This window comes from Manacus candei, unplaced genomic scaffold, assembly GCF_025592945.1.
Source record: "Manacus candei isolate 608988 ecotype Guabito, Panama unplaced genomic scaffold, ASM2559294v1 h1tg000028l, whole genome shotgun sequence".
Classification (NCBI taxonomy): domain Eukaryota; kingdom Metazoa; phylum Chordata; class Aves; order Passeriformes; family Pipridae; genus Manacus; species Manacus candei.
Genome location: NW_026138076.1, coordinates 24,895,625 through 24,911,555, shown reverse-complemented (window position 1 = coordinate 24,911,555; position 15,931 = coordinate 24,895,625). Strand labels below are relative to the sequence as shown.

The following is a 15,931-nucleotide window of genomic DNA, read 5'->3' as shown; positions in this document are numbered from 1 at the left end:
GTGCAAGGGAAGTGGCTGTAGCAGGGAAGAGGACAACAGGTCTGCCCCTTTCAGCGTAGTCTACCTAAAGCAATGATCAAATGGGAATTTTGAGCACTGAGTTTCACATAAGTTAAGGCTGTCTGCTGCTGATCCCTTGTGTGTACTTGTGGAAATATACCCTTACCTACCGGCTTGCAGTAGGGGTCAGATGAGAGCTGCTGCTGTGATGCCTCGAGAATCCAGAGCCAGGTGTTAAGGATGAGAGGGAGAAGCATGACTCCCCCTTCCAGCATCACCTACCCATTACTTCAGCTTAGCTATAACATGAAAACTGCACTCTGAAGGACTGGTGAAGTAACAGAGCTACAGCTAGCTATAATACCGAAATGCGTGTTTTGTGGGACCGGTGCCAATCCAATTCTCCTTTTCCCCAGCTGCAGTTAGCGTAAAAGCTGGTTTCAGATTGCTTGCCTAGCTCTAGATTGGCATCAAATAGCTCAGCTTTGCAAACCCTATTACCGTTCATGGTATGTTCTATTGGACCTGATTGTTATGCTACTGGAGACTGTCTAAGGTAACCTATTGAAATAAATCCCAATTGCTCCCTTCCTCACCAGTGAAGCCCCCTGTGAAGCCAGCTGTCATTATTTCTGACTTTAACACCACTCTAAGAGGAGGTGTAACTCCTGGGAAATTGCAGAATGTATTCATTCTGTTTCCAGTTTTTTGCCTCTGCTCCCTGACTGTTACAAAGCAGTCAGGGACGTGGGGCTGGCAGCGGGCATCAGTGGGAGAAGGAACCACTCCAGCTGAGTATCTCCCACAGCTGTGAAACTGCAGAAGGGCATTGTGTAGCTCTTGTTTCCTTCAGGAGTGGAGTCCCTGTTCTGTGTGAATTATGAGCACAATTGTCAGTGCTCCAAGCACCGGCGAAGGAAGCTGCTGATAAATTAGGTGCAGTAGCAGCAGCTGCAAAATCGTTGTCCTGCTGGCTAGGGAAAGGCAAAGTCATCAGAGAATTAAGATGAACTGCTAAGCATATTTTGCACTCAGAAGGCAGTTCCATAGGAATTAAAGGAAAAGAATGCCATATAAAAGTTTTTCTAACTTCTGCTGGAGCTACAGCTGTTGTTCTTCAGGCCTAATATTCCTTCATGCAATGAGCTGCCCCCACACAGCTTCTTCAAATAGGATCAAAAGGGTCAGCTGGAAAAATCCATAAAGAAGTGAAACAATTCAAAGAAGAATGCAAAGGCTTTGAGCAATGGCTGCTTGGAAATCAAGGTCAAATAATGCCTTAATAGCTAAGAGTACATCCAGGAGTTCAGATATCTTAAATCAGACCCTAAGGATCATGATTGGGTAGAAGACAAGAGTCCACATCTTTTTAAACTCCGATCTTGTGCATAAGAGAATAAGAAAATGTTGTCTTCCTCTTTCAAAGCTTGTTTTGCTCACATGAGACTGACACTTCACAGCAACCATCCTATTAAAAAAAAAATCGGTAGGGAATGCCAAAGTAGTAGTAACCACTTGAGCTGTGCTGCGTTTGACACATCAGATTCCCACTAGAATTGGGACTTGGTCATCTTGTTGATTTAGAAAAAAAATATATTAACAATATCAGCCTCTCATTTGTTTGTTAAACTTGTGCTTCAGCGTTTCTCATCCTTAGCTGTTTTGGTCACATGTTCCTCCAGTTCAGGACTTGTGACTGCTATAGTGCTGTTTCCACCTTTTGCAGTGTATCATTTTAGTTATACATTAAGTGTAGCAAATCTTTCATGATTTACTTTGCAGCTAGCGTACTTTGCCCAAGTGGACTGGAAGCTATTAAAAACTTACCTTATAACCAGCAGAAGAATAGAACTGCCTTCTGTCTTTCAGTCATGCTGGCACCCAATGCTTTCTGTTGCAGTAAAAATTCAATTTAAAATTACCTGTAGATGTGACCAGCTACACAGCTGAACTTTGAAACATTAAAACTTTGCATTAAAAGCATTTTGTTAACATAGGTCTGATACTGTGCCATCTTCAGAAATGGCCTAAAGAACCTGGCAGAAGTCTTGTTTTGCTGAGCAGCTGACTTCTACCTTGTCAATATAGAGTACACTTAAATAGAGCTTTCAGACTAATTCTCTATGCATTTCTCACTCAAGGTCACAAGCAAGACTTGAACTCTCAGGATCTGAAGTCGAAAGATGGGATTCTTCTATACCAGCTCTTTTGAGGAGCCCAACTACAGCCTTTGTGTCAGGTAGGATATGGTTTTCTCCTGTGAGTTGTGTTGGTGTCTGCAGGGCTGCAGCAGACCTCTAGGCTTAGTCTTGGCCTTTCTCCCTTAGGTCTAAAACCTGCACTACCAGTGTGGCTCATTGTACAAGTGTGCATGTTTGTTTCTCCTTGGATAAATCCTCCTCTCTTGCTTTGGCAGTGCTGTTCTCCCTTAGCATGGAGAAAGGCAGCCCAACTGCAGCCCAGCAGGTGGTGGCTGCCAGAGACACATGACCAGAGCAATGATTTACTCCTTTAACTTGACAGGTTTAGGCTCTTTCACCATCTCTGTCTGCTCTGGGATTGTGAAACCTCTTAGCACACTGCAAAATTCCTCAGCTATAATAATTTCTCTTTCCCAAAGATGTAATAAGCTGGCCCCTCAGCCTGTGGTTCAGTATAGCTTCCATGAGGCTACAGGGCAGAGTGTGACTGATTCATTTCTCTTTCACAAGACTGCCTATGCTGTGGTACAAAACGACGTTATTCCCAGGGGCTGCTCTTGCTGAAGTTAAATATGTGCCTTCCTTTATCAAACTGCTCTCTGCAATTTCTGCACATTTCACAAGGGGATTGATACTGGTGAGTAAAATTTACAACCAGAAACCTCAGCCCCTTTAGAAAACCTAAGAGGAGTTGGAAGAAATTGTATGTGTTTCAAAAACTAATGTTTAGGTGTTCTGACATGCAAGTGTAACCAGTGGTAATGTCAATGACTTTTTTTTTAATAAAGTCTTTGCAGCTGAAAAATGTGATCGCTCCAACAAAACAAACAGCTTAACCTGCAGAAATGAAGTGCCGGCAGCTGGCAGTTTGGCTGTTTAATAAACTCCTTCTGCTATCAGCCTGTATCTGTGTTGTCTTAGTATGTGAAAAATGTGCTCGGTGCCACAGTGATGTCATGAGCCCAAGCTGATAGCTGCTTATGGCTTCCAGCTGGGCTGCTGAGTGCTGGGAGGCACTGCAAGCCGAGCAGATCCCAGGTTACGTGGAAGGAGCATCCAAAATCTGCCTCATTTCTAGTGCCTCCTGACCCAAATCACTTATTAGTCAGAAAAATGTTGACCTTGTCTGCTATAGCTCAAGCGCAGCAGCTTTTTAGTCATTTTTCTGAGCTGATTGCTGCAGTTGGCTCAGCTCGGGTAGCCTTTCTGTAGGACTCAGATAATAGTTGGTGTTCACTATTGCAATTGAAACCTGTGTTATTGGGGAAGGTCGCATGTGAGAGTGGCTAAGAGATAGTGGCCAAATTTAGGAAGAATTCTTGTTCTGATGAGAGGAGAAACCCCAGGGACATGTTTAATCACTGCAGTTTGAGTGATATTAATGGCAAAGTTTTTTATCCTTTGTGTTAACAACTACATGTCATGCTGCACAGACGTGCACCGATCGAGTTACTCTGTTCTCTTACTGGCCAGAATTCTTTCTTTGTTAACCCTACTCTGCCTATAGTATTTTTTTCCTCCTGTTCATCTTGGCATATGTAAAATTAGATGACCTACTTTCCCAGGCAGGTACCTGCCCGTGCTTATAAAGTTTCTGGTGTACTATTTGAAGACCCCAAATAGATTAGTTACCTCTTTCCCTTACTGCACTGTCTCAAAAGGGAAATTACTGAGACAAATCTTTCAGGAATGTAAATGACTCCCTTTGTCTATGCTACAAATGAAGAAACAGAGATAAATCTCACCCATGACGAAGTCCTTTGGAGGACTCATGTGCAGCCCTATCACTTTGGTTTAGGTATTCCAAGCTAACACTGTTTTCATACTTGAATTAGGAAATTGGGGATTTAACTGATGAATATGATACATGTATTTTCAACAAATCACATATGTTTTAGAGGTTCATCTACAGTGCAGGGTTCAGAGGTTACTGGAGTGCTTCTTCCTGATCTGGAGACTGGACTGGAAGGCAGAAGACCAACAGTAAACCCCAGTTTTCCAGGCTGTATGATGTGAAGAGGGCACTGTGCTCTGTGACGTGCCTGTGAGCAGGGTGTGCAGATGAAAAGAGCTTAACATATGTGTTTGCATGCACAAGTTTTCAAGAGTTCTGGCTCTTCTCTTGTGGAGAATGCTCTTTGCTCATCTTTTTTCACTTCAGAGAGAATAATTCCTGGTGTTTATGGGGTTTCTTCATTTGAGGTAGGTAATATACAAACTATGGTGGCACATCCAGGCTGCAGTTTCAGAAAAATTGCTTGAATTTAATGTTGATGAAAATCTAATGTTCCAACTTTGAGTCAATGCATCATGTGTCAGGCTTTCAGCAGCATTAAGTTGCCAATACCTATAATAAAATCCTTATCCATCTGGCTATCCTTAGCCATAAAAACAAGAGAAAAATCTCAGCTACCATCCAACCCTAAACCTGTTTTCTTACTGAACCAATCTGGATGTGTCATATGCCATTTAAAAGCTCATATCAGTAACAGAGTTATAATCAGTTTGAATATTTTACCATCCAGGGCACTAATTTTCTCTCGAAACTTGCCTTGAGTAAGAGAGCATCAATTATGATTTTTTTTCCCAACTTGCATGGATAATTGATGTTCAGGATGTTTGTAAGCAAAAAAACCCTGTGTATAACTTACAGGAAGAAGATTTTATATACACACAACAGTTAGTAAGGGGACCAGAATTTCTAGGTTGTCAACTCTTTGTTGATTGTTTGCATTCCTTCTGTGCTTTTCCCAGCAGTCAAGTCTGATTGTCTTTTAATGCTGCTACAGTAGAGATTTTTTATTCCATTGAAAAAAAAAGAAATTAAAATAAAATTAACATTTCAAAAGGCAGCATTTAAAGGTAAGATGTGAGGAGAATGAGAAAAAATGTTTTCCCCAGTTGTGCTTGTAGCTGTTTGCTAGACAGCAGAGGTATGTTGCGGCTCGAGAGCTGTATGTTCACTGCCAAATTCTGAAACGAAGTGTGAGAGAGGAATGATTAAAGACCTCTTCAGTTCTCACCTCTACCTCTCCAACTGGTGCCTTTGTCCCCTCCTGGCTTGCAGCCTTTTCCCCCACCCTCTGCTCCTGCTTTTGGTTTTGGGCTTTTCTACTCTCATCTTTTTCCATTATGGTCACCTTCTGTCGCTTTGCGTTATTTTCATACCTTCTCGTCTTTAGACCTGTTCTGCATTTTGCCTGTTCAAAGGCTGTGGAGCACATGCGGTACTGGGCATATGCACTGAACTTAGGTGACAAATTCTTATAGATTGCTTCTGAGAATGATGAACTGCTTGCCCCAAACTGTAGGGCTTGGTCAGGTGGAAACTCCAAAAGCACAACCTCCTCATGATGGCACACTTGAGGAATTTCAGGTGTCGTTTATGGAGTTACTAGGTGTGAGAGCTAACAAAACCCATTCCTTTTACTTGTTTTTTATAATATGGGGAAAGAAATATGCTTTTACATTTTCAGAATTCTGAGAGAAAGGTGATCCATTAGAGCTGACTCTTTTAGAAATTATACTACCCATGTACTATCAAATTTAATCAAATAGTTTCTTTGGAAAATATATAAATCATCAAAAAGAGTTCCTTAAAAAGTAATCATAACTACAGATGCTGCTGAGTAGTAATACTTGACTCACAGACACCTGACTTCTTTTAAATATCATACAGGATGAAAAAAGAGAAAAATTAATATCACAGGCAGTACTATATTTCTCCCCATCTACCTGGACTGATAAGTATTCATCTTTTTCCTTGGACAACATTTTAAAAAGACCAAAATTTAGCCAATAAAATCAGCAAAATTCTCCTCCTTCATTAACTAAGTGCCCAAGAGACAAATGGAGAAAAAGCTAGGTTCCTCTATTTAAGAGGAGTTTGCAGATTGAATGATGCAATAAATTTACCCCAGCTTAAAAGTAAATTCTCTTCTAGCATAAAAGTCGCCTTTCAAATGTGTTAGAAGCTTTACAGGATGCAGACTGAAACGATAGGGAATAGCACTTTAGAGCTTTGGACGAGGTAATGCAGAAGTGGTGTATATCTATGCCGATGTTCTTTATCCTGTCACTGGAAACAGACTGTGGTGGCTGCAGTCATTCAGGTGGAAAGGAGAAACTCCGTGAAATGGTGGTTTGTCTTTAAGTATTTAAAATTTAGTATGAACTAGCTGGCTTCTAAATAAGTGCCATGGAATGTTGTACGCAATTAATTAAACTGCTGAAACTCATAATTACTGTTTTTTCCAAGACTATTGTTTTTCCCAAGGAGACTCTTAACAGTGCATTTCCCATATGTTATCCACTTTATGGAACTGTATGTCTTATTTCACATGTGCCTCATTTTAAATATTCAGTACTATGTATTTTTAATTTATAGCCAAATATTTCAGCATCTGAAATGGTAGGTAAATACTATTTGTTTTATTTTTGTAGCTAAGGCATCTAGGGAATAGATAAGTCAAAGGTTTGTGATATGATATATTGGCATTTAGGCAAATGACTAGCAGTCTCCTCAAAACTCAAAGCATGACCTTTTGTGAAATGGCATTATTTTATTGAACAAATGTGTTTTTAATGTATTCTGTTATAGCTGCTTGCTTTTGTGATTATACGAAACTGAACTGCCTCTTGCAACAGTGAAAATTACAGTGGGAACAAAGGGACTGAGCTGGTTTTGACTCTTTATTCTCTTCTGCAAATCTGCAAATGCATTTGTTGTAGTCTGCAAATATTAAATCTCAATTTCCACAGTTTTGCTACAGGGTAGCCTGCAAACCATGACTTAGTGACATGAGAAATGAGAGAAACCTGAGCTGCAATGTTTTAATGATTTTTTTTTTAAAGTAGAAACATTCAGTCAAGCCAAGAAAATCCCTACTCATTTGCTTGCAATTTTATCTGAAATGATAAACCAGCATTGGCTGAGAACAGGTTTTGTGAGTTCCTTGTGAAAGCCCTTTATGTGAGAGACAACATCCTCTTTCCCTCTGCTGAAGGCTGAGAAAACAGCAGGTCAAATTTCTGCTTGTACCAAAGCCCCAGTTCTTGGTAGTCCTGCAGCAAGCACAGCATCAGCAATTGTAATTCCTGGCATTTCTAACTTGGAGGTGGGGAGTGAGAAGAGTAGATGAAATCTGTTTACTTTAGAGAAAAATGGAAGGTATGTTCATTGCTGAGAATGTATCAGCAAAGGGCACAGACAAGAAAATAATTTTGGTTGTTCATTGCTTAAAACACAAATATATTCTAGGTCGTGTACATTAAGAAAACCTTCCAGATTTGAATGAGTGTGCAGCTGAAAGTGTGGAGGTAGGAAAACTAACTTCTCTGTTGGGAACAACACTGCATATAGTGTACATAGACATGACAACTATGAGCCTGAACTGCCAGCTCAGTCTCTGAATGTGTCCATATTCCGAACCATTTTGCTGCTGCTCTCTTCCGTAGATATAACTTAGTACATAGGCAAAGCTCAGAAGAATACTCTCCTAGACTTATGACTAGCCTTGCTTACATCCATGGAGAAAGTACATGACATGCTGAGAAAGTACATGACCTCTTCATTACAAAGAACTGTGAGATGTTAGTTATTGAGGGATTCATTATTCCTTTTTGTCTTAAAGGAAAATACCAGGAAAGAATGTGTTAACATTGGGAAGAGGAAGGCTGTCATTAGTAACTTCTGGATTAAAAAATTGGGATAGACTATTTTATTAATACCCATGGAGGGAAAGAGAAGGCCAGACAGACCCAGTAGGGGCTTCCCAAGTCATTTGTGACTTGAGATCCACTTAGTACGTGCTTGGGTTGGCGGTTCCTGGGTCTGTTTATGAGGATGTGTCTTCAGAACATGTTTGACTTTGACAGATCCTTTCTCTTTCTCTTCCGGAGTAACTCACAGCCCATCCAGGGAGTATCTCTGTGGTATGCAATCATAACTGACCTCTCCATAGGGAGGCAACTGCCAAGCTTTCCTACAGCAGCCATATGATAGCTGGATGCAGTTTAGCAGTTTTGCGTGTCTGATTTGTGGTGGATCTGAACCTGAGCTTTTGTTTTGTTGCTTTCTTATGTTTGTGTCTAAATTAAACACTAAGGAGTAATGAAGAAGGATGGTCTTGTGGTTAAACGTATTCAAGTGGCAATCTGGAACATGGAACTATTTCTGTCTCCACCACATCTATGGCCAAGAACAAATAATTTAAGCTGTCTGTGTCTCAGGGTTTTCCCATTTATAAGAGAGGATGAAAGCCCTTTCTGGGTGACTGAATGGCTTGAGTGCTTTGATTCCCAACAGAAAAAGCTAGAGAAAATAAAGTATTTCCAATTTGGTAGTAAAAATAAATAGCACATAATTATTCTGTCACTGGCTCTTCTCCACTCTGTCAGAGCAGTTCTGGTTCTCAATGAGAAAGAGGATGCCCTGCATATCACACAAGATGCACAGAGCCAAACAAGAGTTAGTCTCCAGCTTTCTCTGACTACTCCAGTGAGATTTACAGTGTTAATGGTGAATAGCAGAGAAATGGTGTATTTAGTCATTCTGATTTCACTTGCTGTAATGGGAAGTAATTCCCTTGAAGTCATTGGGATTGCAGTGGTATAAGAGCTGTATCAATATCTGTGCCCTCAAGCTGATAAGAAAAATAATATATGACCATACCATAGCAAATGTACATAGAAAAGGCCAGGAAACATTCTGTAAATTATATAAAAGCAGCATATTTAGCAGATGATCATTTAAGAAGTAGGAGCATGAGAAAGTCTTGCTGTTTGGCTGGTATACAGAGCTCTCCACAATATTTTGCCTTTCAACTGCAGCACAGAGCTTCAACTCTTTCAGAATCAAGCTTCTTTCACCAGCCATCATCCACTGGTCAAAAAAATTCACAATAAAACAAAAATGTTTAATCCCCATAAAGGATGGATGCATAGGAGAGGCAGTTGGAAAAAGGCAGCAGTTGTCTTTCTGGCTACTCCAGCTTCATGTTTAGCATTGGAAAGTGGAACAAAAGAGGGAGGAAAAAGATGAAGGAGGCTGAGGAATAGAGCGGACAAAACTTGTTGCTGCAGCAGAGGGTAACCCCCTTGTATGACAAACTCAGAGCATGAGGCCCAGCCATGGCCTGTGACATTTCCCTCCCTGCAACCACAGCCCTGGATGGTGACATCCCACCACACATCCCCTCACTCCAATGCCGGCCCTGACCCCAGAGGCTGGAGATCACTGAGCAATGTGTAATGAGCCAAAACAGGAGGGTTATACAGAAGACGAGAAACAAACAGGAGTTCATCAACATGGGGGTGCATAGTAAGAATGAGGTGAGGAAAACAGTGCTGCTTTGTCTTCAAGAAAGTGATATGGGCCACTATTTCTTAAAATTAAAAAGATATTTGATCTGACCTTGGGGCGATGTGGGTGCAGTTATTCAGAGAAAGTGGGCTGAGAGCCACAGGCAGTCGGAACAATGCTTGTGTCAGGCAAAAGATGAAGGACAGGGAGGGCAACAGGGCAGAGACCAGTAAGGACATCGTGAAGAAATGTGCATGGTAGGTGCAGGACAACGAGAAGATCGGGTCCAGACAGCATGGTCCATGAAAAGCATGTCCTAATTGGACCAACCTGATCTTCTTCTATGGCAAGATGACATGCTTGTGGATGAGGGAAAGGCTGTGGGTGTAGTCTACCTGGACGTTATTAAATCCCTTGACACAGTTTCCACAGCATTCTGGAGAAAATGGCTGTTCATAGCTTGGACAGGTGTACTCTTTGCTGGGTAAAAAACTGGCTAGATGGCGAGACTCAGAGAGTAGTGGTGAATGGAGTTACATCCAGCTGGCAGCTGGTCACAAGTGGGGTTCCCCAGGGCCCAGTATTGAGGCCAGACCTGTTTAATACTTTAATAACTGGACAAGAGGATCAAGTGCTCCCTCAGTCAGTTCACAGATGACAGCAAGTTGGGTGGGAGTGTTGATCTGCAGGAGAGCAGGAAGGCTCTGCAGAGGGATTTGGACAGTCTGGTTTGATGAACTGAGGACAAGTGTATGAGGTTCAACAAAGTGAAGTGTTGGGTCCTGCCCTTGGATCATAACAGCCTCGTGTAACACTACAGGCTGGGGGCAGAGTGGCTGGAAAACTGCCTGGCGGAAAAGGACTTGAGGATGCTGGTTGCCAGTGGCTGAACATGAGCCAGCAGTGTGCCCAAGTGGCCAAGAAGGCCAATGGCATCCTGGCCTGTATCAGCAATAGTGTGGCCAGCAGGACCAGGGCAGTGATTGTGCCCCTGTACTTGGCACTGGTGAGGCTGCACCTTGAATCCTGCATCCAGTTTTGGGCCCCTCACTACAGGAAAGACATTATGGTGCTGGAGAGTGTCCAGAGAAGGTAAACGAAAAGAGGTTGTAGCAAGGTGGGGGTTGGTCTCTTTTCCCAGGTAACAAATGACAGGACAAAAGTAAATGGCCTTAGCTTGCACCGGGTGAAGTTTAGGTTGAATATTAGGAAACATTTCTTCACAGGAAAGATTGTGAAGCACTGGAACAGGCTGCCCAGGGAAGTGTTTGAGTCACCATCCCTGAGGTATTTAAAACATGTGTAGATGTGGTACGTGGGGACATGGTTTAGTGGTGAACTTGGCAGTGCTGCATTAATAGTTGTACTTGATGATCTTAAAGGTCTTTTCAAGCCTAAGTTATTCTATGATTCTTCTGTGCTGTCCCTGCTTCAGTGCAATAGGGTCTACTTTGGGTCTGAAGGGTGGGAGGCTTGAGAGAAAGGAAGGCAGACTTCACACCTCCCTTTTTTTTCAACTGCTTGGTCTTTTTTCATCTACAGTAGAGGATTTGGTACATTCTATGCACAAATCACCTGATTAGCTAGAGGGGATTATATTGATACAACTTTGAGTGTAGGAAGTCTTAAATCAGCTAATTTTACAGAATCATATTAACCACAGTGCTTGTTAATTTTTTTTCTTTAAGCGACTACAAGCACATACTCGGAGAATGTTGCAGCAGTTTTACTGCAATAGCTGAAACTTTTGTGAGCTTTGTGAAAGAAAACTCTATTTGCTGGTTTCACACCCTAGTAAGAAAAATCCTTTTTCACTTCTTTAGTTAAACCCAGAGAGATCCACCCAGTAAATTATAGTAAGAAACAGGTTTTATTCTGAGACCACTTCCCTGGGCTTGCTCCCCTTATTCCCTGCATACCTTAAAAATGCTTCTCCCCTCTCCCAGTCACCCTCTCCCAGCCCAGCACTGGTACTTTCTCTGGTAGCTTTCCAATGAGAAATTTCCCACCTCAATTCCCTGGAATAAGCTGTCCCTTCCTCCATGGGAGCAAGCCCAGGGAAGTGGTTGGGCTGCAGGATGATTTTGCTGATGGATGCTTAAACAGTTATATCATCAGTCCAAAATATCTCAGTTATTAAAAGCTGCCTACAACTTAGCTGTTTGCTTTTTCCAACAAGGAAAATATTATGTCTTGTGGGAAGTCATGAGGATGACATACCCAAGAACATTGCATATTTAGTCACTAATCATATAAAGTAAACATCTTCTAAATATTTCCAGTAACATCTGTGCTAGTTTAACTACTGGTTTATGTTGCATTCCTCTATGGAATAATATCCCAGAAAGCAGAATGTGTGTCACTGCCATCCATTACAAGAATTAAACTTATGGGTTTTTCCTGTCTATTGAAACTGAATGCCCTTCAACCTTTAAGAAACATTTACTTCTCATTTTCCACCATTGCATAATCCTGATTGTCTAAAAAAGAACTGCATCAGAGTTCAATAGGAATACAAGCTTAGTTTTCTGGGAGAAAAAACAAAACCAAAATCAACCAACCGTCTTTAAGCCAGTAGAAGACATTAGCCTCTTACTCCAAAGGAGAAAAAAAAAATCAATAAATCACTTAAAACTGAAAAGAGAAGACAATAGCAAAGAAGAATGGAGACAGAACTCCCCTTATATCTGAGACCCCTGAGACAAGGCACATTTGTCCTGTACTAGGATATATAGATTACATGTGCTGTAATAGGAAGTAATGTATTAAGCAGGTATATGTGTTAGCATTTTGGATGAAAATATTTCATTTTTCCTGACAGGCACTGCCTTCTTGGTAGATTTACCATCTTTACCAAAAGAGTAACTTTTTTTACAGCAAAATTTACAATGCATCCTACTTCTGAGCAAAAGTGTGGGTATATATCACAATTGAAATAATTCTTTTTTTGTGGAAAATAACAAAGCAACCTTTCTGTCAGTGAAGTGACAACTTTTTTTTTAGAATAAGAAAAACAAAGAAAAACCTCCAGTGTTACTAAAATAGTAGAATTCCAGCAACTTTAAAAGGTTCTGGGTGTGAATTCTCTGTGACTTTGAATTATGCAGAAAAGTCTTTTGAGGCTGAAATAGTGAAATATATTGGTCCTTGAACTACCTCTGAAAAAGTCAAAATTTTCCCTCCCAAGAAAAAGCAACCCAAAGAAATGCAAACACCTTATAGTTCTGTTAGTGCTGTAAAGAAACTGAGGTGTGTCAAGTACGATTTTTCATATAGGGGTGATTGGATTGGAAAAGAGTTGTTTAGCATTTCAGAGCATTGTTGAATATTTTGACTCACTCACCTAAGCAAGAGAGAAACAAGAAGAGGACAGCTGTTTGAGGCCAGGTTTTTACTCCTGGATGGGGTCAACTTGCTTGCTGATGTTCCTATGTTGATTGTCTGTACTATCAACATAAATCCCGTCTCTTCTCATTGACATTGAAACCAGTAACCTTACATTGGCTGCTAATATCCTAATTTCTCTTCCCTGTAAAGGGTGTTGGACTCTGCCTTTGGAAACAGGAGTTAGACAAAGGGTAATGAGGAGTGGAACTGAAACAGCAAATACAACTAGGCTTTTTTTTTTTTTTAATTAAACATTAGATGTGGACTCTGCAAATCAGAGATAACAAGACTGACCTAAAGATACAGAGTTAGTTTCCATAGCAATGAGACCTATAAGTTCTCAAAATAGTCGAGTCTCTATTAGGCTGGAAGCAGATAAAAATAATTTGCTTACATAAGGGCATGCCAGATCTCACCCAGCAAAGAGTTTGATTTCAAGCACGTGAGGATAATAAGTTTCCATATGTACCTGAGTCTTTTATTTGCCTGGGAAAGAAATACTCTTGTAAAAAAGTGCCTTTATGTCTCTAGCTTGCTCTTTTTCAACCCTACCCCACTGTCCAGGACCTTTGCCTGTGCTTCCAGCTGTCGAGCTATCTTTAATGCAGACTTTGGGTTTTTCCATGGGACAGATCAGTTCTGCTTCACTGAGAACAGGAGTCAGCACTGAGCACTGCTTCTTCCTCCAGCCTCACTCTCTAGCTTGGCTGGGGGTCACCTAGGACCCCCCACCTCATGATTTGGATGAGATCAGATATGCTTGCAAAGCGTGTGCTCTGAAAATAGGTGTACTTATTACGTAGGTATTTGCAGGAAATATCCTCGTCCCTTCTTCCTGTCTCTTCAGCAAGGTCTAGGTGGAGTTACAAAGATGTGCACTGCATTTCCTAACCACAGACCCTGCAGCATTCCAACTGGGATGGCGTGAAGAGAATGGGAAGTCTCTGCCACCATGCCACGCAGAACACGTTACTATAGCAGTGCAGAAAGGAGTATGTCTGACCAATCTGTTGCTGTCCCTAGCAAATGCCACACTGATGTTAATTAACCTAATGTAAGTTGGATTTAGCTCATTTGGAATAACATTGCGAGGACAGGACTGCAAATTCAAAATGCTTCTATCCTCCTTTTTCAGTTGTTGTAAAAAAGCACAGGAAGCCACCAGTGAACATCCTTGAGTCGAGTCTTTTTGTAACTAGTGGTACTAAATCATGTAATAGCTCATGAAACTGATCTCTGAGGACACCATGTTCCTTTAGAAAAATTTGAATTATGTTTCTTGTACTCATGAATTACAGCAAAGGTATTTAGCTTAGAAATGCTTTTCACAAATTAGCACTGTTTCCGATACTGAAGAGAATTAGGACTCAAAGGTATGGCAGGGAGAGCAAAAAGCCAGTGGTGAAAAATAAGCTCCTGAGTATTTCAGGCTGCTCTTAAAAAAAAAAGTGTTAATGACTCAGCATATTAGGAAGACCTAATTTAATTTTCTAATATTGCAACCTTTTGTGAGACACTCCATTAGCTAATTGAACTCATTTAATTTATTTGTTTCCGACTTGGGTGACTTTGTTTTCCTATCCACCTTCCTGTGGTGAAGAGCAAATAAACCATTCCCTAACAGCAAATTGCTGTTTCTTTGTTCATCTATCAATTTAAACTAGGATTACTTTCCAAGTGCTTAATAAGGTGCATGTTTCATGAATGTTTTATAAAAATGACAAAGCTGCAATGCTGCCTGGTGGTGCTGGCTGCCTTCCAGCAATGGACTGAAGACTCCATGGGATCACAGATTTTGTGGAAGTGATTTTTATTCTGTAGCTTGTCACCAGGCTACAAGAGTCACAACAACACACTACTGTAATAACCAAAATAAGCTGATAATGACTTCCTACTCCCAGCACATGAGGAAGCATACCCGTGCCATAGTTTAGAGAGCGATTATAGCTTTTGAAGACCAGCTGGCCCATCTGTTCCTGGTATGCTGCTACTACTGGCAAGGTGGAGTTCAGCTTGGAGGAGCTGCTTAGGCTTTTTCATGGGTCTGTCTGTTGCACCCAGTTGAACCCCTGACACCTGTGGCACCAGTGCTGCTGCTTCAGGGTGTACAAACAGGCAACGGGGGAAAAAGGAACTTCTTAATATGCTGTGACAGCTTCTTGTACTATGGATCACTGTGAAGGGAAGCAGTGTCCTGAGGGCAGCAGCTCCTGTTCACAGCATTCAGAAGTGAGAACAAAGGGGAGGGAGGAAGAGGCTGAGCAGAGCTGTGTCTGTGTGTCTGTGTGCACGGCCTTGCCCTCTGCCACAGCACATCTGAGGCAATGCAGAGATGTGGTTACATCTGCGGAGCAAGAACAGGACAGCTTTCCACAGTCTTGGGAGCAGGCAGGCATGTTTGGATACCTGCTGTGATGATGGAGGCACTTCAGTCATCACCTGCTGCTTCCCAGGCAAGTTCTAGGGATTTTGGGCATTTCTCATTTTTCACTGGGGGTCACTACCTTGCATACATTAATATACTGTATTTCCCAGTGGTTATTTTTGGAGAAAGGTGAGAAGATACAATGAAACTCCTTGGGCAGTCCTTCTCCGTAAATGCCCTTAGTTCTTTTCACAGCTCTTTGTTTTACCTAGATTAGGAATGCCTTAGCAGTCAGAGCTCCTGATTGTGGTGAACCTTGTATATTCTGGCATGGTGTAAGTTCTTTTCACATGCATGGTTTGGTGGGAGAGCTCTGCCAGTCTCATAAGGCCTTTTTCTAATGTCACACTCCAATTTCCGTAATGCATTCCTAGCTGCAGATGATTATTGCTTTATAAACCTGAGATTTCTTTCAAGATGATTAATAAAAATAACTCAAAAAATTAATTCTGACTAAAAAAAGGAAATGGGTTCTGTGAAACAGGGCTCTCTTCAAAAGGGATTAAATATTCCCTAGAGAGCTCTTTTAGCTGCTTGAAATGTATTGTAGTTTAGGTCTGGAACACTCCTATGCATTTATGACAAAATATTAGCTAAATATTCTCAATGGTTTTC

The 15,931-nt window shown here is 41.3% G+C and overlaps 1 long non-coding RNA gene across 1 annotated transcript; it reads left to right on the top strand.

Annotated features, from left to right (window-relative positions):
- The first annotated feature begins 1,858 nt into the window (after positions 1-1,858).
- Positions 1,859-14,737, top strand: LOC127472453 (uncharacterized). The gene is made up of 3 exons (XR_007905010.1): positions 1,859-2,239; positions 2,712-2,838; positions 13,739-14,737. It is a non-coding gene; the product is annotated as an uncharacterized LOC127472453 (long non-coding RNA).
- The last annotated feature ends 1,194 nt before the right edge of the window (positions 14,738-15,931 follow it).